The 27,767-nt window shown below is 42.2% G+C and overlaps 1 protein-coding gene across 1 annotated transcript in view; it reads right to left on the bottom strand.

The window, feature by feature from the left end:
- ACP5 (acid phosphatase 5, tartrate resistant) overlaps nucleotides 1–26,000 on the bottom strand; it is a 44,397-nt gene extending 18,397 nt beyond the window's left edge. Inside the window, exon 1 of the mRNA XM_070741634.1 lies at nucleotides 25,972–26,000. The gene's annotated coding sequence lies outside the window, so the exon portion shown is untranslated. The remainder of the gene's footprint in view (nucleotides 1–25,971) is intronic.
- Nucleotides 26,001–27,767: the final 1,767 nt, after the last annotated feature.

The following is a 27,767-nucleotide window of genomic DNA, read 5'->3' as shown; positions in this document are numbered from 1 at the left end:
GTTTTAATGTTAAGAGGGGAGGAAGGTGTCAACCAGTTCTTATTCTTATTAGGAATCTTATGAGGGTGATAAATATTAATTGATAAATATAACTCTTTGTTGGTGAATACTGTGTAGCTCTAATCCAGCCATATCTAAGGGTCTGGCCTTAAAGCCTCAAATTGCCATTGGATCCAATTCTTGTTTTTTAAAATTCAACCTCATACAAAATTACCACTTTGACGATTATGGATTGTCATCCAGGCAACACAGGTTTCTAACTTTTAAAGAGATAACATACAACTATTTATTTGTCACTATATTTGGTTAGATATTTCAGTGCAATCCTATTGTTTTCAATATTCAATCTTTATAGAATATTGTTTATATCCGTTTTTAAACTGGAGACATTCCAGGGCTCATTCATAGGTTTTTATTGCCTAGATATGAACATACCCAGTATGCATGATGATCATATATTACAAGGAAATTTAATGGTAGTGGGCAAAACATCTTTCAACAAAGCTTGTGTGTCATTATTTATCTTCTTGCTCTGGATCTCTTATTAAGCCCCTCAAATGTCAACATTTCTGATTAATCAGTTTGCAACTAATTAACTAAAGACTTTTTCCTGCTATTGAACAAGCAAGCTAATCACTCATTCTTGAGTTGTCCCAAAATGAAATGAAATTGACCATTTGCAGAGCCAATCCCCAGCTTTTAGCTCTACTGCCTCTGTTTCAAATAATTGCTGAATGGTGTTCTTTTAATTGATGACTTGTATTTGTCTAGCTTTACAGTAATAACAGGCTATCAAGTCCATCTGTAGCAGAGATTTTTTTTAAAGTAAGACAATGAGCACATGAGTGATCTGCCTTGAACATTTTTACAAGTAGAGGCCTCCAGGGTTTCATTAGGCACCTCATGTCTATGGAGATTCTCAGTCATCCAGGTCATAGGTGCCCCAAATATGCTTTTTCAAGAGGCAACTGAACTTTCTGATTTTTCTTTGAAGATGTTTCACTTCTCTTCCAAGAAGCTTCTTCATCTCTGACTGTATGGTGGGGAATAGAAAGATTTATATTCTTTGCAGATAGCTAGTTATTTGCATTCTTTTAGAAAGTACTTGAGGCTGCCTGGAGGTTTATCTGTGTTGTCAGGGTCACCTGAGTAGTGCAAATGGGTGTAGAGCCTTACTGGAATTGTTCAAAGGACTGTGTTGTATATTAGAAATAGATGTCATATCCCTCCCCCTCTGTTGATAGAGGGCTGTTCAATTTTGACATAGATGGCCTCTTTTGACCCCTCCTTCAAACCACCAGTCCTCTCTGTCCAAAATGTGGACTTCAAAAGTGTAGCTTTCGTTTTAAAACTTTTTAAATTCAAGGACTAAGATTTATAGCCCTCTGGCTCACAGCTTGGGTTTTCCTATCTACAGCTCATTAGAGAGAAGCTGCCAGCATGAAATTCCTTAGAAATAACAAGTGGATTCCATGATTTGCTTGACCAATAGATTTTGCTTATGATCAAAATTGTGTGTGCCTCTTTATTTCTGACTGCTGCCGGGCCCAGACAGAACAGGTGGAACAGTATTGAAGGTATTGGACCACAAGCAAGAAGGGTCTGGGTGACTTTGGCCAGTTAGTCTCCCAGCCAAATGTACTCCACAGGTTGTTTCCGTGGGCAGAAAACAAGAGGAAGGATTGCAGTGTATGATAGGACCTCAGCTCTGTACCTCGTCTTTTGCTTCCATTTCCCCCCCCTTTTTTCCTCTTGGGTACAATATTTTTCCTTTCAAAAGGAGATGTGCTAAATTCTCCCGTGACATGCTGTTTCCATATCTAACAATCTTATGGGCTTGCTCTATGACTTGTTGGCAGTTGTGAATCACTGGAATAAGATTTTGTTGTTGTTGTTCAGGCTACATCTGCTACATTGGTTCACTTCCTGATTAATCCTCAAAAGTCATGATTTCCTAGGGCCATATGTGCTATTCCTCAATATTAGCTAGGACTATGGGGTAGTTTCCTATTCTCTGGAGGGCCACCTATTTCTCAATCCCAGTTTAAATTATCAGAATACAGTATTGTACTTTTAAATACTGTATATTCATCCCTTTATGAAATGAACCTGTAGATGGCACCACTTGAAGTTCATTCCTTATAAATCAAGTAAGTAATTCCAAAGATAGTGATATTAAAGTTGTAGTGCTGTATAATAATGGAATTGTAAACAGTTATAAAACAGTTGGCCCACTATCATAGTAACAATTAATGACTGAATGGAGCACAAAGTTACAAAAAATTCCTAATTCTCTCCTAATCTCTAATGATTGCAGAGGTGGTGTCAGCCTCCGCTATTCCTCTTCACCTACTTGCCTCAACTGTCATAGTAAGGGGGAGGGGAGGTCAGTTAATTGGGTGAGGGGGGAGTGTACTGGCGACTGCCCTGTTTGAAGTTTCAAATAATTGCTAGGGAGGAATTTTCTCATCACAGTCTGCCCGGTACCAGCCAGGCATCATGGACTTGTTTACAGCCTGCTCAGGGTCAATGGCTTTGGTGGCCCAGATGGGCAAACTCTTCTTTTGTCCACTGTAAATGTCTTGAATTGTTGGGTATTGCAAAGAGGAAAAGTGGCCTGTTGCAATTCAGTGGAAACTTATTCAGAATACCATTAAAGCTGGCTTGGGTGGTGTTGTGAGTGGTCAAATGGCCAGCACACACCCCTGACATCTTGAGACATGGGGATTGGATGGATGGTCCAGGTGGGTCACTTTAAAAATAGGATTAACTTGAAGATCATAAATGCTTAATTTTTCCTGGTAAGGATAAATTTGTCAAAATAAAGATACTGACCAGGTTACTGTATTTTTTAAAAAGTGTTTTAAAATCTGAAGTCATCCATTTGTGGTGGGTGGAGTCTAGGGCTCATGTAGGGTATTAGAAAAGAGAAAGAGAGAGAGACAAGAAAGAAGGAAGGAAAGAAAGAAAGAGGGAGAGAAGAAAAAGAGAGAAAATGAAAGAAAAAGAAAGAAAAAGGAAGGAAGGGAGAGAAAGAGACAGACAAGAAAGAAAAAGAAAGAAAGAAAGAGGAAGGAAGGGAGAAAGAGAGAGGCAAGAAATAGGATTAAACAGCATATTTTGCATGTTCAGTAGTACCAAATAAATAGACAGGGAAATTGTATCATGTTGAGGCCTTTGTGATGAGCAGAGGCCAGGCATCCCTAACCTTTGATATGAGTGACATCAAGTTGGCCACGCCCATTCTGTCACCTGATTGCCAGCTACACCCATCCAGTCACATGACAACCAAGCCACGCCCGCCAAGTCACTTGACCATGAAGCCATGCCCACCCAGTCATATAACCACAAAGCCATGCCCACAATCACATGGTCATCACGTTACTCCCACAAAAGAAGCCACACTCACAGAACCAGTAGTAATTTTTTAAGAATCCATCCTTAAATGATTGCTCAGGTTTTTTCAGCATAGATCTGGTAATCCTGCTTCACCACAGCTCATAGTTTATAAAAATACAAAATATGTGCTTGTCAAACCCTTTTTTGTTTAATGAAAGAAGTGAAGATTCATCATATCCAAATGGCCTTTGCAAACGGCCACAGAAGTTAAACCATTGCTAATTTCAATCAACTACTAAATGATGACAAAAGAAAAAGAAAAATATTAACTGCATATGGATGTGGGCACTCATGCATGCTTTCAGCACCCAAGGAAAAGAAAGATTCACCATCACTGGTCTAGAACTATAAAAACAGTTAAGGTCTGTAATGTAGGTGCTTTTTAAAAATAGCTCTGGGATCCTTAAAAGCCACTGGACTGTATGTAAGGCAAATAACTAAAGGTAAAAGGAAGAAGAAACCGCTATGGTTTAGCAATGATGTAAGGGCTATAGTCAATGAAAAAAAGGCTGCCTATAGGAGGTATAAAGAGTCTGGAAGTATAGCTGATAGGGAGGTGTATAAAATGAGACAGAAGGAGGCGAAACAGATAATATATGCTGCTAAAGCCTCAAAAGAGGAAGAAATTGCCAAATCTGTAAAGAAGGGGGATAAAACCTTCTTCAGATATATTAGTGATAGGAAGAAGAAAAACTGCAGCATCACGAAGCTTAGTACTGGGAATAATACATACATTGATGGGAATAAGGAGGTCGCTGACCATTTCAATAGCTACTTCTGTTCAGTTTTCTCAAAAGACACCTTACAATATAATATTATAGATGGATATAGCATTGCTTCCAGCTGTACGGATTCAGCTGCAGTGATCTTAGAAGCCGATGTCTTAGAAGAACTTGAACGATTAAAGATAAATAAGGCAATGGGTCCAGATGGCATCCACCCCAGAGTTGTTAAAGAACTCAGATTTGTCATTGCTACTCCCCTGACTGATTTGTTTAACTAATCCCTGTTAACAGGAGATGTTCCTGAGGATTGGAGAATGGCCAGTATTGTGCCTATCCAGAAGAAGGGCAGTAGAGAAGAAGCTGGTAACTATAGGCCAGTTAGCTTGACATCAGTTGTAGTTAAAGTGATGGAGACTCTACTGAAAAAGAGGATAAATCAGCACCTAAAAAACAATAACTTCTTGGACCCAAATCAGCATGGCTTTACTGAAGGCAAATCATATCAGTCTAATCTCATTGATTTCTTTGACTATGTCACAAAGGTGTTGGATGAAGGTGGTGCTGTGGATATTGCCTATCTGGACTTCAGCAAAGCCTTTGATACGGTTCCACATAAAGAGCTGATAGATAAGATTGGACTTAATCCCTGGATAGTTCACTGGATTTGCAACTGGCTTAAGTGTAGACATCAGAGAGTTGTTGTTAATGGCGAGTATTCTGAGCAGAGACAGGTTAGAAGCAGTGTGTCCCAAGGATCTGTTCTGGGTCCTATTCTTTTGAATATGTTTGCGAGTGACATAGGGGAAGGTTTGGTAGGGAAGGTTTGCCTTATTGCCGATGACTAAAGTGTGCAATAGGGTTGATATTCCTGGAGGTGTCTGTAATATGGTAAATGATTTAGCATTACTAGATAAATGGTCAAAGCAATGGAAACTGCAGTTTAATGTTTCCAAATGTAAAATAATGCACTTGGGGAAAAGGAATCCTCAATCTGAGTATTGTATTGGCAGTTCTGTGTTAGCAAAAACTTCAGAAGAGAAGCATTTAGGGGTAGTGATTTCTGACAGTCTCAAAATGGGAGAGCAGTGTGGTCGGGCGGTAAGTAGGATGCTTGGCTGCATAGCTAGAGGTATAACAAGCAGGAAGAGGGAGATTGTGATCCCGCTATATAGAGTGCTGGTAAGACCACATTTGGAATCCTGTGTTCAGTTCTGGAGATTTCACTTACAAAAAGATATTGACAAAATCGAACGAGTCCAAAGACAGGCTACAAGAATGGTGGATGGTCTTAAGCATAAAACGTATCAGGAAAGACTTAATGAACTCAATCTGTATAGTCTGGGGGACAGAAGGGAAAGGGGGCACATGATCGAAACATTTAAATATGTTAAAGGGTTAAATAAAGTTCAGGAGGGAAGTGTTTTTAATAGGAAAGTGAACACAAGAACAAGGGGACACAATATGAAGTTAGTTGGGGGAAAGATCAAAAGCAACATGAGGAAATATTATTTTTCTGAAAGAGTAGTAGATCCTTGGAACAAACTTCCAGCAGACATGGTTGGTAAATCCAGAGTAACTGAATTTAAACATACCTGGGATAAACATATATTCAATCTAAGATAAAATACAGGAAATAAGGGCAGACTAGATGGACCATGAGGTCTTTTTGTGCCGTCAATCTTCTATGTTTCTATCCTCAGGTTTGTTTATTAATGGCCCATTTGGCAGAGTTGTAGAAAATATGAGTAGCTCAAAGTTGACTATGGGGTCTCTGATCTTGGTTTTCTATTTGCCAAATGAGGTTTGATGGTTAATTATGGAATGGAGTGTAGCTTCTCTAGAAGCAAAGTGCGTGAACTGTGTAAATAAAACCAGAAAGAGTATTCAGAGGCAGATGCTTAAGGTCCAAATGGATAAATACAATCTACTCAGGAAACGAAATACAGAAAGTTCTCCAATGAAAATCATTTATTTAGTGACCATCTGTAGTTACAATGAAAAAATCTACTTCAACTGGTCCTCCCACTTATAGTGTTGCAGCACACACACACCAGGGTCACATGTTCAAAATTCAGGCACTTGAAAAATGGCAAGTATTTTCATTAGTTGCAATGAGTCCTGAGGTCATGTGATCACCATTTGCAATCTTTCAAGCTGACTTTTAACAAGTCAAGTCAATGGGGGATACTGGTGTTACTTAATTACCACATTATTCACTTGTGGTAATTAAGAATTCACAACACTTGTGAATTCAAGTGTTGTGAGCATGGCAAAAAAGATTGTAAAATCATGCCTGACTTGATTAGCAACAGAAATTCTGGACCCAGTTGTGATTATTAGTTGTAGACTATTGTATCTGACAGAATGCCTAAATCTATGCACTTGGTCTTCATGGGGTGGTGGTGGGGATAGAAAAAAATGTATATATAGAAAACAGGTGGAAAAAGCAGAGCAGAAGCAAAGGTAACCCTGACTTACTAGCGCTGCTCCCTCTGGTGGCCAATAAGTAAAGAGGCACAATGAACAAATTGCTTTTGTAGATGGATTTTATCAGAAGAATACAGGGATGTCAAATTCAATTTCATTGAGGGCCACATCAGGATTATGTTTGACCTTGGAGGGCCACGGTGGGCATGGCCAGCTCTAAGTCACTCATGTTGGGTGGCCCACGCACTCTGCCAGAGAAAATGGGGTCCTGAGCTCCGTTTTCGGCTGCGACGGCCTCCTGCAAACCTCTGCTAGTGAAAACAGAGCTCGGGTAGACCACATGTGACCTTCTTGACCTCCATTTTGAACTGTGATGTCCATCTGCAACCCTCTGCCAAAGGAAACTAAATTTAGGAGGGTCACCCATAGGCTGGTCCTTTGCTGTTTCTAGAGCGGCTCCGTGGGACAGATCTAAGCACCCTGTGGGCCAAATCTGGCCCGTGGGTCTTGAGTTTGACACCTCTGGATTAATAGATCAACAGAGTTGGAAGATACCTTATTTATTTATTTATTTATTTATTTATTTATTTGTTTGTTTGTTTGTTTGTTTATTTATTGGATTTGTATGCTGCCCCTCTCCGCAGACCTTGTAGGACATCTAGTGCAACCCTGCTCAAGCAGGAGGCCCTATACCATTTCTAGCAATGGGCCACCATTCCTGGCACCACTGGAATGGGGCCGGGAGCCTGCATGAACACGCAAAAGCAAAAAAGCTGAAAAGCTAAAATAAGGTAAGCATGCCCTGCCTGTTTGCCTGCCCCCCCCCCCGCCTGCCCTGCCGTGAGCAGTGGCTCCACTGCGAGTACTCCGGCTGCTGCTCCCAAAGGCCACGACTCGCTCAGGGCAGCATCGCTCCATCCAGAGATGCCTGTGGTATGGGAGAGCAGAAAGTAGGGTTAGGGTTAGGGTTAGGCCACTTTTGCTGCTGACACCAGATGACACTCTAGGTGCCACAGTGAGATTCGGCTGCTGCAGATGTGCAGCAGCTGAAATCTCATGCAGACATCCTTCTAGCAGCCAAAATTGGCAGTTTCTTTGCTTCCACACATGCGCAGAAGCAAAAAACCTGATAATTTTTATTGGAATCACACTGGTTGCATGTGCATGGCGCATGCACGCCTGGTGGCAATGGAGCTAAACTACGTACTCCATTGCCGCCACTGGAACAGCGTTCTTGTCATTCCAATGCCTGGCCCATCCCTGACCATTTATGACAAATGTCAGTGCAGTCTGTTCCTGAAAGCCTCCACTGATGAAACTTCCACAACTTCTGAAGGCAAGCTGTTCCATTGGTTGATGGTTCTCACTGTCAGAAAATTTCTCCTTATTTCCAGGTTGAATCTCTCCTAGTTCAGTTTCCATTCATTATTCCTTGCCTGGCCTTCAAGTGTTTTGGAAAACAACCTGACCCCTTCCACTCTGTGGCGGACCCTCAAATATTGGAACATTGATATCGTATCTCCCATGATAATTCTCCTCACTAGACTAACCATGCCCAGTTCCTGCAAAGATAGATGGATGGATGGGACACACACAAAAAGAGAGATAAAGAGGGAGGGAGAGAGAAACAGAGAGGCAGAGATAGAGAGGAGGGAAAGAGAGAGAGAGAGAGAAAGAAAGAGAGAGGGAGTGAGTGAGTGGAAAGAGAAAAAGAGAGATGTAAAATCATGGAATCAATTATAAATCGATCAATCACCCTCTACTTAGAATTTAATAACCTACTCTCAAACAAACAATTTGGATTCAGAAAGAAATTATCCTGCAACCTACAACTACTTCACTGCAAAAACATTTGAACTACCCACCTTGACCAAGGAAAATCCATTGTTGCAGTTTATATAGACTTTTGCAAAGCCTTCGACTCAATGGTCCACAACAAACTACTCCTAAAACTCAAATCCTCTGGCATCTCAGGACTCCTCCACAACTGGATTACTGCATTCCTGTCAAACAGGCAATAAATTGTCAAAATTGGTAGTGCCATCTCCACCCCCGCCCCTGTCATAAGCGGCGTTCCCCAGGGATGCGTACTAGGTCCTACTCTCTTCATTCTCTACATCAATGACCTCTGTGACCATATCGAAAGCAACTGTGTTTTTTGCCAATGATGTGAAACTTTTCAACACCACTGATAACACACTCACTCTCCAAAAAGACCTGGCAACTTCAAATATCAACCAACAAATGCTCTACCCTCCACATCGGCAAAAAGAATCCAAACCGCACATACAAACTGAATAAACAATCTCTCACTGCTAACCCACACTCAGTAAAAGACCTTGGAATAATAATATCGAATGACCTAAGTGCTAAAGCCCACTGCAACAATATCGCCAAAAAAGCTTCTAGAGTTGTTAACCTGATCCTACGCAGCTTCTGTTCAGGCAATCTCACACTACTCACAAGAGCCTACAAAACTTTTGCCAGACCCATCCTAGACTACTGCTCATCTGTCTGGAACCCATACCACATCTCAGACATCAACACCCTTGAAAATGTCCAAAGATATTTCACCAGAAGAGCCCTTCACTCCTCCACTCGAAACAGAATATCCTACAAAAATAGACTAACAATCCTGGGCCTAGAAAGCCTAGTACTACGGCGCCTAAAACACGATTTGAGTATTGCCCACAAGATCATATGCTGCAACGTCCTACCGGTCAATGACTACTTCAGCTTCAACCGCAACAACACAAGAGCACGCAACAGATTCAAACTTAATACGAACCGCTCCAAACTTGACTGTAAAAAATATGATTTCAACAATCGAGTTATCGAAGCGTGGAACTCATTACCGGACTTAATTGTGTCAACCCCTAACCCCCAACATTTCTCCCTTAGACTCTCCACGATTGATCTCTCCAGGTTCCTAAGAGGCCAGTAAGGGGCTTACATAAGTGCACTGGTGTGCCTTTCGTCCCCTGTCCAATTGTCTTTCCTTTCTTTCACCTATCATATATATTCTCTTCCTTTCATATATATCCTCTCCTTTAAGTTCACTTTTACCCTTATATATATTACCACATGTCTATTTTCTTCCTATGTATTTGTGTATTGGACAAATGAATACATAAATAAATAAATAAAAGAGAAAGGGGATGGAAAGAAAGAGAAAGAGGGGGAAGAGAGAAATAATATTACAAAAGTTATTCTTTTTTATTGTTGCTAAATGTAATATTTCAAAAGCAGGAAAAAAAGGTTCATAAATGTGCATTTATTGCATTTTTCTTAGAACAATTAGCTGAACTCTGCATTGTTTATCATTATTTTAGGTAGTAAAACCCCATTGCGCAGGTTAAATTGTCATGTTGGCACGTTGCAATAAATAAGTGTGTTTTGGGTTGTAGTTTGGGCACTCAGTGTCTAAACGTTTCGCCATCACTGGTGTAGATTTTTTAATACACACATTGGTTTGCAGTCTGGCTGTTATATTTTGTACCAACTGAGGCTGCAAAGCAAGTTCCACCTAGTAGTCTCTATGGGTCAATTCACGATGTGTCCCGTATCTATGGTAGTCTGAGCATCCTAGAAATGGCTGCAACTGGTTTTATTTTAAAACTTATTTCAGAATTTGTTTACCAGGTTTTAGTGCCCATTATTCCAAAGCTATTTCTCTACAACCCTAACCATTCAATCACCAAAGTTTTTCAGTCACCTATATTTCCTGGGAAGATGTGATATTTGCAAGTCAAATGCTAAAATGTTGTCTCCTTAAAAAAGATTAAAAATCAGAAGTTTGCTGGCATTAAATTGGAGGCTTGTCATTAAAATTTAAATGCAAACTTGCCAATTTCCAAAGTACACCAGATGCTTGATTTGAAAGATGCCAATACTACAGTTACAGCTGGAAACACAAGTCTTTGATGGCACAGGGCTGGGCTGTCTTTGGAACAACAGCCAATCCACAGCAGGCATCCCATTTTGCAGAGCTGACCTCTAGCTCTCTATCCTAAGAAACAGAGAGAAACTATCTTACACTCTGAGAGGTGGTTGGACTATCTAATTCCATAGACCTTAATATCATAATGTGTTCTTAACTGGCTTCATGATTCAGTTGGCTGGATTTGTGTACCGCATTAAGCCATTACATAGTTTGCTTAATTTTTGACTTGGCATATTATTGTATGAATTAAATGTTTGGCTCTACAAAGCATAATTTTTAGTATTTGAACCTAGACAATTGTGGTTTCTTTTACTTCCACAATTAAACAGAACATACTTTATTGTATTGTGTGAATCTTGGCCATATGGGATCTTAAGTAAGCCTTTTTTCCAACTTTATCAGGACTGAACATGCAGGGCGGGACTAACCACGGAGCTGTGCCCCTTTTAATGAATGAGTTTCAGTTTTTATCATAATGAGCCAGACTGACAAATTATCTCCTGAGTGCATTAATTTACTTATGTCATGAGAACCAAGTACCTGTTTGGGAAACGAAGACAGGGCAACTCTGTTACAAAGAAGGACTATAGTATATACCGTAGGACTATAATAACAGGTATGAACTTTGTTTTAAACATCCAGTTTCTTCTCTGAATGTTCATCTTGTGTCTGTCTCATCGTGACATCATCAGGAAACAAATGCAGAGAAGTTCTTCTCTCGCTAACTTCCCTAACAAACTTTAGATGTATTTTGGAATGTTAAATATATTTATATTTAATGTGGATTAAATACATAATATTTGAGCAAGCCAGCCTTACTAAGATTACATATTATTTCATATCATTCTTGATCATGGCTGTCCAATGTTTTGGCTTGCCTGGGCTGCACTTAATGAAGATAAATTATCTTGGGCTGCATATAAAACATAAAACAGTTAATGTATCATAATGATAAAAAGTTTACAATCTTGTGAGGGCTGCATTACTACTTGTCCCAGGCTGCATGTGGCCTGGGGGTGGCTCATGGACACATCTGTTTTAGATAACTTCTGGTCTGTTCCTGTTGCCAGAGAATAGGTTTTCACCTAAAAACCAATAACTTATTGGACCCAAACCAGCATGGATTTACTGAAGGCAAATCATGTCAGACTAATCTCATTGATTTCTTTGATGATGATAATAATAATAATAATAATAATAATAATAATAGAAACATAGAAGATTGACAGCAGAAAAAGACCTCATGATCCATCTAGTCTGCCCTTATACTATTTTTTGTATTTTATCTTAGGATGGATATATGTTTATCCCAGGCATGTTTAAATTCAGTTACTGTACTCTGGATTTACCAACCACGTCTGCTGGATAATAATAATAATAATAATAATAATAATAATAATAATAATAATAATAATAATAATATTTAGATTTGTATGCTGTCCCTCTCCGAAGACTATGTCACAAAGGTGTTGGATGAAGGTGGTGCCGTGGATATTGTTTATCTGGACTTCAGCAAAGACTTTGATACGGTTCCACATAAAGAGCTGATAGATAGATAAATGAGTGGAGTTGGACTTAATCCCTAGATTTGCAGCTGGCTGAAGCATAGATATCAGAGGGTTGTTGTGAATGGTGAGTATTCTGAGCAGAGCCTGGTTACAAGCAGTGTGCCACAAGGGTCTGTTCTGGGTCCTATTCTTTTTAATATATTTGTGAGTGACATAGGTTTGCCTATTTGCCGATGACTCTAAAGTGTGCAATAGGGTTGATATTCCTGGAGGCGTTTGTAAATGATTTAGCTTTACTAGATAAGTGGTCAAAACAATGGAAACTGCAGTTTAATGTCTCTAAATGTAAAATAATGAACTTGGGAAAAAGGAATCCTCAATTTGAATATTGTATTGGCAGTTCTGTGTTAGCAAAAACTTTAGAAGAAAAGGATTTAGGGGTAGTGATTCCTGACAGTCTCATAATGGATGAACAATGCGGTCAGGCAGTAGGGAAAGCAAGTAGAATGCTTGGCTGCATAGCTAGAGGTATAACAACCAGGAAGAGGGAGATTGTGATCCCGCTGTATAAAGTGCTGGTGAGACCACATTTGAAATAGTGTGTTCAGTTCTGGAGACCTCACTTACAAAAAGATATTGATAAAATTGAATGGGTCCAAAGACTGGCTACAAGAATGGTGGAAGGTTGTAAGCATAAAACTTATCAGGAAAGACTTAATGAATTCAATCTGTATAGTCTGGAGGACCGAAGGGAAAGGGGGGACATGATCTAAATATTTAAATATGTTAAAGGGTTAAATAAAGTTCAGGAGGGAAGTGTTTTTAATAGGAAAGATCAGAAGCAACATGAGAAAATATTATTTTACTGAAAGAGTAATATGTTTGTAGCAGTAGTAGAAACTTCCAGCAGACGTGGTTGGTAAATCCACAGTAATTTAAACATGCCTGGGATAAACATATATCCATCCTAAGATAAAATACAGGAAATAGTATAAGGGGAGACTAGATGGACCATGAGGTCTTTTTCTGGTCTCAGTCTTCTATGTTTCTATGATTCTATGACTCAGGTGCATTTTTCTAGGTCTTTACTTCTTTCTGCTCTAATGGATAACTCTGCTGGTTCTTTGTTCTTAGTGTCAAAAATTTGTCACAGTAGGACAATTGAGGAATGATCTAAGAGGGTCAGCTTTCCAAAATGTGGTGGGGGCCATCCTGCTTCAAAGAAATGAGAAGCATTCCAACCCTGTGCTTACACTTCCTGAAAATTGATCAACATTGAAAGACATTGGGCAGTATGGGAAAAAGAGACTTATATCGTTAGATGGGCACTGATGACCTGGAGGCAGTTTCTGGAAGGCAGCAAAATTCCCTTCAAAGTGTGGACAGCAATGCTCCCTCTAATTTTTTTCAGTGTGGGTGGAAATGCAAAGGGTCTGAACAGCACATTGCCTTGGACGGGAAATGAACACTTGGACACCAAGCTGGGTAAAATGGGTCACTTTATTAAATATTAACAGAAAGACCTGCAGGGGTGTTGGATCAGAAAATCCTACCAGCAGAGAGCTCAGTCCGTTAGAACTGAGGTAAGACCTTCCGGGGGCAGATGGGTATTAAAGCACAAGCAAGCATGTTCAAATGAACCAAACTTTTATTATAAAAAGTAGAAAAAATAAAGTTAGCCTTAAGAGGCTTAAAAGGTACGTCTACATCCCTAGAGGACTAAGACCGTAATGGACGCTTAATAGCTTCTCTTCCTGCAAGGAGGAGGAAGTGAGCAAAGCAAATACATCATAGAGAGGGAGGAGCTACATTAATAGACAGAGTTAACTATCTAACTACTGGGTGTTTCTTAATGTCTTTGGAGGCTGTCAATCCTCAGCGTGACACCCCTTCTTTGGCAGTCATCAGAGACACAAGGGACATCAAGACATCAAGGCATCAATTCACTTAAGGCACATTTTGTTGGAGAGGTATTCATGTTGATCAACTGGCAATGGCTTATTCAGCAAGTCAGCGATCTGGTCAGTAGTAGGAACATACTGAATTTTCACGAATCCTGCTTTCACACACTCTCTGGTATTTCTATACCGGATGTCAATGTGCCGTGAACGAGCTCCAACACATTCAGCTTCAGCAATATATGTGACTGAAATATTATCCTCCATGATAACAATTGGTTTCTTTGGACATTCCCAAATACTATCAATGAGAGCAGAAACACAGGTTAATGCATTACAACAATCAGAAACACATGCATATTCAGCCTCAGTTGAAGAGCAAGAAATAAACTTCTGTTTCCTAACTTTCCAAAAGATAGGACAACCATTTAAGAACAGTATGTAACCAGAAGTACTTTTTCATGTTTCTGCATCACCTGCCCAGTCAGCATCTGCATAACAAATCACTTTAGGGTACTTATCATGTTTCGGCTCAAGGAACAACTTCTTGTCCTTAGTAAGCTTCATGTATCTCAACAGTCTTTTTATACAAGACCAATGGAACGTACTTGCTTTTCCAACGTATCTGGACAGTAGATTCACACTCAGTGAAATGTCAGGTCTTGTCCAACTGCTGATGTACAATAGCGATCCAATCACTGACCGATACAGCGTTTGGTTGTCAAACTCAGGATGTTCTTCTCGGGTTAACCTGTAAAAATCAGTCTGCATAGGGGAACGACAAGTGTTCGCATCAGACATGTTACAATTCTGCAAAAGCTGGTCAACCTTACTTTCTTGTGAAAGAGAGAACCCCTTCTCAGTTTTCTCAAACTGAACACCTAGATAATCATTAATATGTTTCTCAAGACCCTTTGCAAAAGTTTCACTCATGCTTTCATTGGGACCAATGTAAACAATATCATCAACATAAACAAGAACAATTTCATAAGTCTTACCTTGCCCTTTTGTAAACACGCATTCATCAGAGACGGACTTTAAAAAGCCCATTGAATTTAGCTTTTGGGTTAAGAGGTGGTACCACATAAGAGCACTCTGTTTGAGGCCGTATAAAGACTTGCTCAGAGACCAGACATCACCTTCTCGGTCCTGGAGCCCGGGAGCACCCTTGACGTAGATCTCTTCATTCAGATCAGCGTTCAAATAGGCAGTCTCTACATCGAACTGAAAAACCTCTAAGTTCAAAGCAGTAGCAGTGATTAGAGCAATCTTGACACTCTCATTTCTGACTGTGGGTGAAAATGTGTCAGTGTAGTCATCTGGATAAATTTGAGAGAATCCTTGAGCTACAAGTCTAGCTTTGTATAGCTTTTCTTCATTAGGTTTTTGTTTGACCTTATACACCCAGCGTGTGCCAATGACTTTCTTGTTTTTAGGAGGCTCCACCTGTTGGAACACTTTCAGTTTCTTTAAACAGTCCAGCTCACGTTCCATAGCCTCATACCATTTCTCTTGTTCAGATTCAGGTAAAAGTTTGATCTGGTGAAAATGATCAGGTGGAAGTGTAAGATTATTACACAAGAAAGGAAAAGGAGATTGAGATACTTGCTGTGCAAATCTCTTTGGAGGAGTTCCTTTGGTGGTTCTCTTTGAACGCCTTGGAATGCTGGTCCATTGTTCATCATCATCTCTGCCTTCAAGTTCATCGTCAGGGATTTCCTCTGTGACTGTTGAAGACTGTTCATCATCTGGAACATCAGGAATATCTGGAACAGCTGCCTGAGAATCAGGTTCCGCCATACCATCCTTAGGAAAATAAACTGAAGTATCATTACTATGTATACTGGACCAATTTGTGTCTTCCTCAAATTTGGCTGAATTGGAAATATATGCTCTATGATGAGAGTCAGCAAATTTGTAGTACTTAGAGCTTTCATCAAACCCGACGAATCTCAATCTTTCTGACACAGGACCTCCTTTTCTTCTTTGGTCAAGTGGAATGTTAACAGTGGCATAACAACCAAAAATATAGATGTTATGAACATCAGGCTTCTTAGCATGAAGCAAGTAATAAGGAGTCTCTTGTATTGCGCTACTCCATGTTCTGTTAACAATGTAATTAGCATACCTTAATGCTTCGCCCGAATATGAAAAGTCCATGCCTGCATCCTCGAGAAGACAACGGAACATCGTTTGCAGGATGCCATTACGCCGTTCACAAATCCCATTGTGGGCAGGAGTCGAGGGTGCTGAGGTCTGCTGACGGATTCAATTCCTGGCCATCCATCCTTGGAACTGTTGCGACATGAATTCGCCTCCACAGTCACTTTGAATTCGCTTGATCCAGACATCATGTTGGGTAAGTACCTCTGCAGCAAAGTCTTTAAAGACCTGAAATGCCTCAGATTTTTGCTTTAATAGAAAAACATAGCCAAAACGTGAGTAACTGTCAACTACAGTTAAGAAATACTTACGTTTACCAATTGTAGGCCGAAATGGACCGACAACGTCGGTGTGGACCAATTCAAAAATGCGTGTAGACAATCGAAGGGCAAACTTAGGTATACAGTGATCCCTCGAGTTTCGCGATCTCGATGTTCGCTAAATGCTATATCGCGAGTTTTCAACCCGGAAGTAAACTCCACCATCTGCGCATGCGTGCCCTTCCACGCATGCGTAGATGGTGGAGTTTCCCCGCCGGGCAGAGGCTTCCCTGGGTCTTCCCCCTCTTGCCCCGGTAAGGCGCGAGCAACGGCGTGGGCGGGTGGGCGGCACACGCGCGGGGAAACCCCAGGGCCGCTTCTCAGCTGAGAAGCGGCCCCAGCAACAGCGCGGGGGGCGGGCAGCACGCGCGCGCGCGGGGGAAACCCCAGGGCCGCTTCTCAGCTGAGAAGCGGCCCCAGCAACAGCGCGGGGGGCGGGCGGCACGCGCGCGCGCGGGGGAAACCCCAGGGCCGCTTCTCAGCTGAGAAGCGGCCCCAGCAACAGCGCGGGGGGCGGGCGGCACGCGCGCGCGCGGGGGAAACCCCAGGGCCGCTTCTCAGCTGAGAAGCGGCCCCAGCAACAGCGCGGGGGGCGGGCGGCACGCGCGCGGACAAGCAGCAGCAGCGAGGCAGCGGGGAAACCCAATCTTCGGCTCCTGCTGCTGTGGAAATAAAAACACCATCTGCGCATGCGCAGATGGTGTTTTTACTTCCGCACCGCTACTTCGCGACAAATCGATCATCGCGAGGGGTCCTGGAACGGAACCCTCGCGATGATCGAGGGATCACTGTAGGAGATGTTTTGGACTTGGCTGTGTTACAAACTTTACAGTCTAAATGAACTTTGCAAGCCCCATCAATTTTGAAACCATCAACAAACTCAGACATCTTTGCTAAAACGGGGTAAGAAGCATGCCCCAAGCGATGGTGCCATCTGTGAATACACCTGGAATGAAAAGATTTGTTTGTTAATACATGTTTAACATTTGTAACAACATTAGGAACCTCGGAGATTTCATTGGCTTTAGGAGCCTCTGAACCTATAGTTGCACCAGGTTTTCTCTCTGGACCTGTGCTTTCGCCCACTGGAACTTTTATACTTACACCACCTTTAGTTGGAGGTTTAGGTTTTAAATAAAAAACACCTCTAATGGAAATGGCAGTAGCAAGAATTTTGCCATCCTGTAAGTTCATGGGTTACTACAGTCCCTAATTCTTCTCTCAGGCGATACACGCTAAGAATGTTGTTCTTAGCAGTTGGAACGTAGAAAACACTTGAGATATGGCAGTCCAGTTCTTTGACGTAGACTTTTCCTTCTCCTTCCACTTTGGAGAGATTTTCTGCAAATCCAAACACCTCTTTGACATCTGTCTGGTGTAGCTCAGTGAAGGATTCCTTCCGGTATGCGATGTGCACGGCCGCTCCGCTGTCTAGGGTCCATAATTGATGTATGTCATAGAGTGGACTCTTGTCAGGAACAGTTTTGAGGAGGAGAGTGTTTACATAAGCAGTTTTCTCACCTTTGGAGTCTTTGGGAGTTGTCTTTGCAGTCCCAGAACTCTTTCCTCGGGATCCTTTCTTCTGTGCTCCCTTTGGTTGAGTTGGATATGTGGGAGGATCAGATTCGCCAGATTGAACACTTTGCAAATCAGCAGACTTGCGAGTGTCATCCTTCTTGGGTTGCTTCTGGCGTGAGTACCTTGGTGTACTGGTTTTCTGTTGACCGGTCTTAGCCAAGCTAGGTTTGTGCGTTGCTGACATTGGCCTAAAGTTAGTGTGCAGCAACTCTTCTTCTTCAGTTAGCATGTTACAGAGTCTCTGTGTTGTTTTTTGGGCCAATGGGTACATATTAAACTTGTAAATGGCTTCCCTCCATTCAGGGCGAAGGGAATTTATGATAGCAGCATTGACTTGGGTATTGTCCATGTGATATCCTCTCTCCTCCAAATCTTTATGAATAGATAGCATCTTGGATAAGTGTGGAGCAAGTTCATTCCCAGTAGGAAGTTTAATATTATGAAATTTGGATATCAGAATGAAGTTGCCTTCATCTGAAATTGGCCTAAACATGCCGTGTAGTGACTCTAACAGCTCAGCAGAAGTAATGTCAGGTGTATACCTGATTGATAATTGTGAGTCTATACTCATAAGAATGAGAAGTTTTGCTTTTATGTCAGCTTCTCTTTCTTCTTCAGTCCAGCACCTTACTGGGGGATTCAGAGCAATCTGATCGATCTGATGAGCCAGTAGGTGCAAATTAATCCTGTGAAGCCACATCTTATAGTTCTGCCCATTTGCTTTCAATACGAACTCACCTTTCAGTGCTGATGAGGTGATAGTTTGCCTTGTAGATGCAGCTATCTGAGCTGCTTGCGGCTGTTGCGGTTGAGCCACAACACCCGCTGGCAAAACTGAAGGTTGAAGCAGCTGGGGAAGCTGTGTTGGCATCTGTGGAGTTAGGACTGGAGGTCTCTGTGGTGAAGCAGAGGTTCCTGGAAGTTGAGGAGTTGGATCCTTTTGCATTTGTGCAGCCTGAAAAGCTTGTGAGAAACTTGGTTTAGTATCAAAATGATGAAAAAAACCGCTTGTTCCAGCTTCAGGCAGTGCCTTAGCTTTGTGTGCATACCATCCACTAGTGGCCACTGTTGCGTAACTTGCTGCGGTGGGTAAAATGCCCCCCCCCCGTGGCTTGCAACTGGTATAGGGGGATCCTCCCTCCTTTCTCTTGCAACTTCTGTGGGTAATTCAACCCCCCTTTCTCTTTTAGCTTGTAAAGGAAAGGCTTCTATTTGTGACACTGCAGCAGGGTAGAAATGTGAGATTATCGAGGCATGACTCTGTTGCGCATGACTGCCTTCGGCTGGATAGGACAAAGACATTCCATCGCTATCAGCTTGTTGGAATTGGGCATGCGTGGTATTTGCCAGAGACACAGACTCCATCTTTTCAGTTATTAACTTTAACTGCAATTTCTTTAATTCCCTTAACTCTTTTCTTGCCTCAGTTGCTTGCTGTAAGTAACTAAAGTAAGATTCTCGCTGCTCAATATTTTTGACACAAGGTAAATTATCAAGATGAATACAGAATGACTCTAAACCCTGAATTTCATTCTCAAGCTTTCCAATTATTTCCTCAATTCTTTCTAGATTCAAGGCGGTTCCCTTAATTCGAGTAGAAGTCAGAGAAACCTGATCATCAGAGTGCTTTGTCTTAGCCGAAGCTTTAAAAGGCACGGTTGATGACTGGATGCTTTGAGTTTGGGAGGGAGTTAGAGTTTCCTCTTCTATCTCTTCGTCGCTCGGCTGAGTTGAAGTATTGTCTATGGGGACCCCATGGACAGATCTAACTTCATCTCCGTTCCCCTTCTCAATCATGTAAGAGAGACTTACAGTTTGTTGAGGATTGTCAGCGTCAGAGGATTCAGGCAGATTCTGCTGAGACATGATGAAATTCCGTTTCTCTTCCGTAGTATGAATGAGATCTTTGAGGGCAGCTAGCTGTCAGTCGGAAATTGCATCGATGTAACTCTGAGTCAAAGGATTTTTCTTCCTTTTAGCTGGCATCGAGGAAAAGCCGGTGTGCTTACGTTTTGTAAGCGCTTGTTGCTTTAATAGGTAACCATCGACTGCTTACCATGTTGGATCAGAAAATCCTACCAGCAGAGAGCTCAGTCGGTTAGAACTGAGGTAAGACCTTCCGGAGGCAGATGGGTATTAAAGCACAAGCAAGCATGTTCAAATGAACCAAACTTTTATTATAAAAAGTAGAAAAAATAAAGTTAGCCTTAAGAGGCTTAAAAGGTACGTCTACATCCCTAGAGGACTAAGACCGTAATGGACGCTTAATAGCTTCTCTTCCTGCAAGGAGGAGGAAGTGAGCAAAGCAAATACATCATAGAGAGGGAGGAGCTACATTAATAGACAGAGTTAACTATCTAACTACTGGGTGTTTCTTAATGTCTTTGGAGGCTGTCAATCCTCAGTGTGACAAGGGGTCGCTAAATGGGGCGGAGTTTTCTGAACACAACATACTTGGGCAACTCAAATGGGCGTTACTCCATGCCTGGTCAGGGTGAGGCATGCCCCACCTACTCCCGACCAGAAAGCCATGCCCAGCATGTGGGAGGGCTCGCCTTGCATGACCCGGAACCGGAAATGATGTAGGTGAGCCCCAAGGGCACCCCCTTCACACCTCTCTGTCCGTGGAGGAAGCTTGAGTTGTGCAATGGGGGTGCCAATCATCTTACAAAAGATGCCCAAAGGAGAACACACAGTTGCTACTGATACCCTTTCCGCCCCGTTTCTGCCACAGCAAGGGGTCAGATCTCTATCTTGGCCCCCTGCTCCCAATCTAAGCCTGCTCCAGCTCACGCAGGCACCACTGCAGGTCTGTGTAAAATTGCCACTCCTGACATCTTCCTAAATTGACCCAGTGAAAGCTAGGGGGGGTTTAAAAACACATGCCCGGGTGTCTGATCACTTTACCTCCCCCTGCCATGTTAACCCATATCCTGGTCCCGTCAACTGCTGTTGGTATGACGGTGACTCCGCATCCCCTCCATGTGGGGGTATCAAAACCACACACCACGGCCGTAGGCCCCGTACGACCGGTGGTTCATCATGACATGACATCACTGTGCCAAGTCCTCCAACAAATTGTATGTCGAGCCATATGCTCTGCAAGCCCCAGGGGTCTGCCATGACCTGACATCACTGAGCCAAGTCCTTCACCAGCACCAGGTCGTTGCCACCAGTGTGCAACACCAACAATCTGGTCCATATGTTCTGCAAGCCCCGGGGGTCTGCCCTGACTTGACGCCACTGAGCCAAGTCCTTCACCACCACCAGGTCGTTGCCACCCGTGTGCAACACCAACAATCTGGGTCCGGCCCATCACTGCTCCCGACTTCTCACAACGGAAGAGGCCCGTCTCCAACGAAGACCTCCGAGCTCAAGCCTTTCCACTGAAGCCCCAGCGACTCAGCAACCTCCACATTCCTGAAGATAATGTTGCAGCTCAACGTTCAGCCACCAAGCCACGCTGTGGCCACAGTTCACTACTGTGGGCAACGGAAGGGCAGCTCCTTCGCATTTCGCACGTAATAAAGTGGAGCAGGGCCAGGACCTAGAGAAACGATAAGGATACAAAGACAGTGTTAGCCACCCGATCCCAAAAGCGCTTGTACTCAGGTGCTCTGAATCTACTTCATGAAAGCTACTGACTTCCATCTGCCACCGGATTCATTACTTTGCTGAGAACTTGTTGAAACCTGCATTCAGTATTGTTGAGGGAATACCACCCGATATCCTGCCGATCCTCCTGTAACGGCCCTTAACTGTTATTTATTCAGTGGAGGCCTCTCTTATGGTAAAAAAGGCACCATTCCCTGGCTTCATCATTTTACTTGCACTGAGTCCATCATACCCCAGCATATATCCTTGTTTGATATACCTGGCCAGTGATCAATCCACCATCTGCGTTACTGGTCAGCCACCGTGCGTAACCAACGCAGCTGCCGCAGCCCCCATTTAACATCAGTTTGCAGGCCCAGGGAACCTTGCATGATCCACTACTATGCGATCATGACAGCACCTTGCAGACCTACCATGTCCCAAAGGCAATTTTTATGGCTGTCGTGTGAAACAGCCTCGCCTTGTTGGGTGAGGATCTGGATCTCATCCAATGCTCGCTGCCCCTGAAACTGGGCAATGTATAGCGGCTTACTAATTTCTCCCCAATCTGAGTCCTTTCCTTGGACCATCTCTTGATCATTCCCCCTATCCTCAAATAGTTTGACACTGAGGTCTTTTGTTAGGAGAGCTAAGCCCACCTGTTGCCCCTACATGATGGCATGTAACCATGTGGTCCAACCTGCACTCCTTTGCTTGAGCGATGGCGCCGTCCACCAATTCTGGGTACCCTGTGCCCCAGCCTATGCCATGTGGCTGCCAACCACCTGCCCATGCACACATACTCCCTGTTAACGGACTGGGCCTCCTGTTGCTGTCTCGCTTCCCTCCACCGATGGGCCAGCTGTACACCATAGTCGCAGACCCATATTCCTGTATTCCTCTCAGGCAATCATAATACTCTTCCTCCAGCATTAAAATGCCACGGTGATTAGCCAATATGCTCCGCGGCCCTGCCTGCTCACCCAGGGAGTAGAATAATTGCAAGAAATTTATGACGATAAGCAAAGGCCCATGCCAATGCTTTCTTTACCGTTAGCGCATGGATTAGCTTTACCAACATGACTTAATCAATATAACCATAATATCAATGGTACCAAGCTGACACCACGACTTCAATATTGTTTATGATAATAACATTTTCTAAATTATTATTCACTAAAACAATTAATATAATGCTTAATAACTCATATTAAGCTAAAATCAACTCAAGCGTGCATTTGATTCAGATAACCTCAATGCTTAGCGTTCTTGCAAGCACCCCATTCCAGTAAGTGACTACACCATTCCTTATGAACAAACTAAAGGGGCTGAGATAAACTGACTAATTTATTTATTTATTTATTTATTTATTTATTTATTTATTTATTTATTCGATTTTTATGCCGCCCTTCTCCTTAGACTCATGGCAGCTCACAACATGTCAGCCATAGCACTTTTCAAACAGAGCCAGACAATTGCCCCCACAATCCGGTTCCTCATTGTCTTAATCCTGAGGGGACTAACCAGAAATTAGGAGATTTCCAACCTTCAGCGTGGTAATGACATGGGGATCTGCAGGCTGTAGTTATGATTAATAGTATCTTTCAGTTTTGTTGGTACAGAAAAAGGCCTGCTACCAACTGCATCCGTACTGTTATAGACCTCAGTACAACTTTACATTTGGAAATGTGGCAAAATTCAGAATATTAGTAGCACCATTCATGGAGACATAATGACTTCCATGCGCAACTGCTCCAGGCTCCGGCACATCATGAAAATAATAATAATAATAATAATAATAATAATAATAATAATAATAATAATAATAATAAAATTACCCAGGAGCAAGCACATAAAACCCTGTTACCAAGTAATCCCTTAGTGCAGTACATCACTAGTTAAGTATCGCCATCAAATTAACAAAGATAATTCCTCAGGAAAAGGGATGGGGCCTATTTGACCAGGAGGATTGCCATTAAGCCAACTTGAAAGTGAAGAGGAAACATACAAAAGTAAACCTCCAGCCTGATAACATGTATATATTCTCGACAAAAGCTTTAATAAGCAAATTTTACTATGTCAGGTGTAGAACATAGCTCACTATATTCCACTTCCTATAACACTTTATATTAACACTGTCGACCTTTATTAAAGCGTGAGAGCAATTATTTATGTATTTATTTTAAATTGAGGGTAAGGGAGCAGCATGAGGCTATATTTACTTACCGCCTAATAACCTAATTGCTATTTTCAATGTGGTAAAGAAACATACGCCAGACCTGTCTGCCAAATAGCTTCTTAGGTCCCCATTCCACCGTGCTTCAAAGAAAGGCCAAGATATATTTCTGCACAGTGCTCTCAGTAGGCGATCCTTACATAGGAAGAAACAAATCCTTTTATATTCAGCAGCGCTGTTCCAAATGGAGTGCAGAGGTATATGTTTGATAAAAGTGTAATAAAGATTAACAGTCTCCCAAGTAGCAGAAAGCCTTCATCATTTGTTGTAGTGTTTCTGCTAAACCCGCTTATGAGCAGAAGCCAAGGTTTTAACTGCAAAGTTGCTGTCAGAAGCCAGCTAAGTCCCCTCAAGCTATGATGAACAAAAGGGGCCAAGGTCTATAGTAATGCTACCGTCTTTTGATCACTAAAAGCCATTTTCACTGACAAAGCAGTCTTTCCATAGACCCAGTTGCTCAAACCCCACCTAACCTGGTTTCATGGCTACTATCCCTGATTGATATTGTCCCTCTTGTGAGAAAATGCCATAGGAGGGCACCATTATCCACTAGGTATGAAAGAACTGTTAACAAATGGTAGTGAGACCGGGCTGCTGAAAAGCATTTCCGAATATGAAAGTTTTAATCCCCTTACCATTTCTATGTCCACCACATTATGACTCAATTATAAATCTTGTTCTAACCAGTGCTCAAAACCTAGTGGCTTGTTTGACCTAAAGGAGCATTATTTCTCTCTAAAAATTGCCTTAAAGGGATGCTCACAGTGCCCTGTGGAATTGGTGGGGCGTGCAGAGGGGGGGGGAGTTTGCCCCCCCCCGCTGTCATATCACAACCCATGTGTTGTGCCCCCCCAGTAAATTAGTTTAATTGCAAATTAATTCATTTTAAGCTCACTCAATTCAAATATATTAACTTAATAAATTAAATCATTTTGATAATTCATTAAGCACATTCAAGTTTACCTGCTTAAATAAATTAAATTGTTTTAATTTGTCCATTTTTGTCCCAAGCAATTCAAGTATACTTAACTTTACAAGATTGAAACATTTGAATTCCGCCATTTTATGCACAATCAAATCAAGTAAACCAACTTAAATAAATTAAGGCATCTTAGGATGGATATATGTTTATCCCAGGCATGTTTAAATTCAGTTACTATGGATTTACCAACCATGTCTGCTGGAAGTTTGTTCCAAGCATCTACCATTCTTTCAGTAAAATAATATTTTCTCACATTGCTTCCGATCTTTCCCCTAACCAACCTCAGATTGTGCCCCTTGTTCTTGTGTTCACTTTCCTATTAAAATTGCTTCCCTCCTGAATCTCATTCAAGCCTTTGAAAAACCACATGTATCAAATGCCTCATGTGCCCCCAGACACGGCCCTGAGTGTCACCATGACAACATCCATCCACTCCAATATATCTGACAACCCATTTACTGAATGTAACAGCTCATCTGCACACCCTGGGAAATCTTTCCTCTAGGTAAGCTGCAACCCAACATGAGGTGGTAGCTCTGACAGCCCCCAAAATGCTGCCAATATAACCACAAATCTAAACTCCTGCTCCACGAGGCAGCCCCCTCCCCCTGGTGGCCAAAACCACCCAAAACATAGAATGAACTCTGCACTTTCCCCATGGATAAGGGAATATGTATGGGAGGTCTTTCAGCGAAAAAAACCCCATGCGCTTGCCAGACTTTTAAAAAGTTAAACAGAGCTGGAAGAGATCTCTCAACCACATCGTACATTTTTTACAAGGAGGTTTATTGGTCCTCATTTGCTTTATGTATTTCTTTGGGTTTTTAAACAGAACTCTAAATGAAAATAAGGCACGCTGGGGACGGTGTGTGCGCGAGAGGCTCACCATGTGGCACCCCCCTGGCGTCGCCCTGTGTGCGGCCCGCCCGAGACCCCCGCATTCGGCACACAAACCATGTGGGGGGAGGGGAAAAAAAGGCTCCCCGCTGCTGCCGCTCACTCCCCAGCGCTCACTCTGGCCGCCTGGCACCGGAAAGCTCCAAGACCGTCGCCAGCCGGGCTGTCGGAAATCACAATCCAAGCCGGCGAAGCCCCTGCGCGCCCCGCCGCCACCTACACAGGTTGGGGGGGGGAGCCGGAGCCGCCGCCTCCCGCAAGCCATTCGACCACCTTCCCCCTCTCCCCAAGCAAAGCAAACCTGAGCTGCCCCTGGCGACCGCCAGCGATCCCAGGGGCTCCGAAAAAGGATGCATCGAGGAGAAAGGTCTTGCTGGTCCATTCTGCGGCAAGCTCGGGGGCAAGAGAAGGGGGGGGGGGCAAGCATGCCCTGATAAAGGGCACACGCCCCGCCCCTCGGCTTTCCCAGAATGCCCGAGCGGCCGCTGATTGCTCTGGGGCGTTCCCACGCTATCGCGGGGAATGCCCCCCAGCTGATGGGGGGAGCCGAGTTGCTTCCCGCCATTGGCAATTTTCGGCCAGGCGTTATTTCGCCCTGCCTCTCATTTTTCATGCCTGAGCACCTGATTTTCCCCCGCAGATGCCACCCAAGACAACGTTGCATAATTATTTGGAGTAAGGTCACTTCCAACTATGTTATTTTGTTATTCTGATTACCTAACTATTGACATCACTGAAATTAGCATGATCAATAATTTAAAGAACAGAAAACTACAAATAGACAAACATAGATCAGCCAATATGCAAGGGAAGAAACCATATTAAGTTTGTTTATATCTTATTTGTTAACCAAACTATGAGTGGAAATAATAGATTTAAAATATATATTTGCTCCTAACTAATATATTATGTTCACAGAAGGCTTCATTTTAACGGAAGGCTACAGTTGTTTTCATGTTTCTTTGGCTATAAATGCCAACTAACAGTGGAATATACTACATATCTTGCTAAATATCGGTCTAGTCACTGATTCCTCCAGTTCAAAGTTTGGAAATGTAAATTAGCATATTACTTAATGTTCAATTTTAGAAGAGTTCTGTATTAAGAGAACTGTCTGAGACAGCTTCTCTACAATTTTGTTAAGGAAACTATCTTTACTGCCCAAAATCAGTATCAGTAAATCTTACTAAGCCCAACATTTATTACAAAAGCGAGTGTCTCAATATACCTTTTTGTGACAGTTTCCATTATTTTCCAACCATAGTTGATGGGGGGAAAGTTTCCTACTATTTTGAGCCTGGAAGTGAAATCTGTGGCATCTCATTATGATATTATACAGTATTCCAAGTGTAAAGCCACACTTGGAATACTGCATTCAGTGTTGGTTGCCACAAGGCAAAAATAATGTTGAGACTCTAAAAAAAAGTGCACCAAAGATGATTTCGGGATTACAGGCCAAAACATGAAGAACGGTTGCAGGAACTGGGTATATTTAGTTTAATGAAAAGAAGAACCAGGGCAGACATGATAGCAGCGTTCCAATGTCTCAGAGGCTGCCACAAAGAAGAAAGAGTCAATCTATTCCCCCAAACACCTGAGGGTTGGATAAGAAGCAATGTGTGGAAACTAAACAAGGAGAGAAGCTACTTTGAACTAAGGAGAAAATTCCTGACAGTTAGAACAATGAATCCATGGAACAACCTGCCACTAGAAGTTGTGAATGCTCCAACAATGGAGTTTTTTTTTTAAATTGAATTTTTTGAAACATAAAACATAAACAAACACGTACAAAAAAATAGACACATCATACAATACATACAAGCAATTTATGGAAACTTATGCATTTTGAGATAAAGTTGTTTTTACATTGCCTTTTCTACATTATCCTCTTTTATTTTGTCTGGTTTTTTTCATTTCTGTTTTTTTCTCTATCCAATTGTATAATTTTCCCCATACAGTATAATAATCATTTCCCTGTTTATTCTGCAATTCCATCATCATTTTACACATTTTTGCGCATTCTAGTATCTTTCTGATTATCATTACTTTGTTGGTATATTTTCTTTTTTCTAATTTTGTGCAAAGCTCAATCTTGCC

Source organism: Erythrolamprus reginae, chromosome 2 (assembly GCF_031021105.1).
Source record: "Erythrolamprus reginae isolate rEryReg1 chromosome 2, rEryReg1.hap1, whole genome shotgun sequence".
In the NCBI taxonomy this organism is placed as follows: Eukaryota; Metazoa; Chordata; class Lepidosauria; order Squamata; family Dipsadidae; genus Erythrolamprus; species Erythrolamprus reginae.
This window is presented reverse-complemented; position numbering and strand designations above follow the sequence as displayed.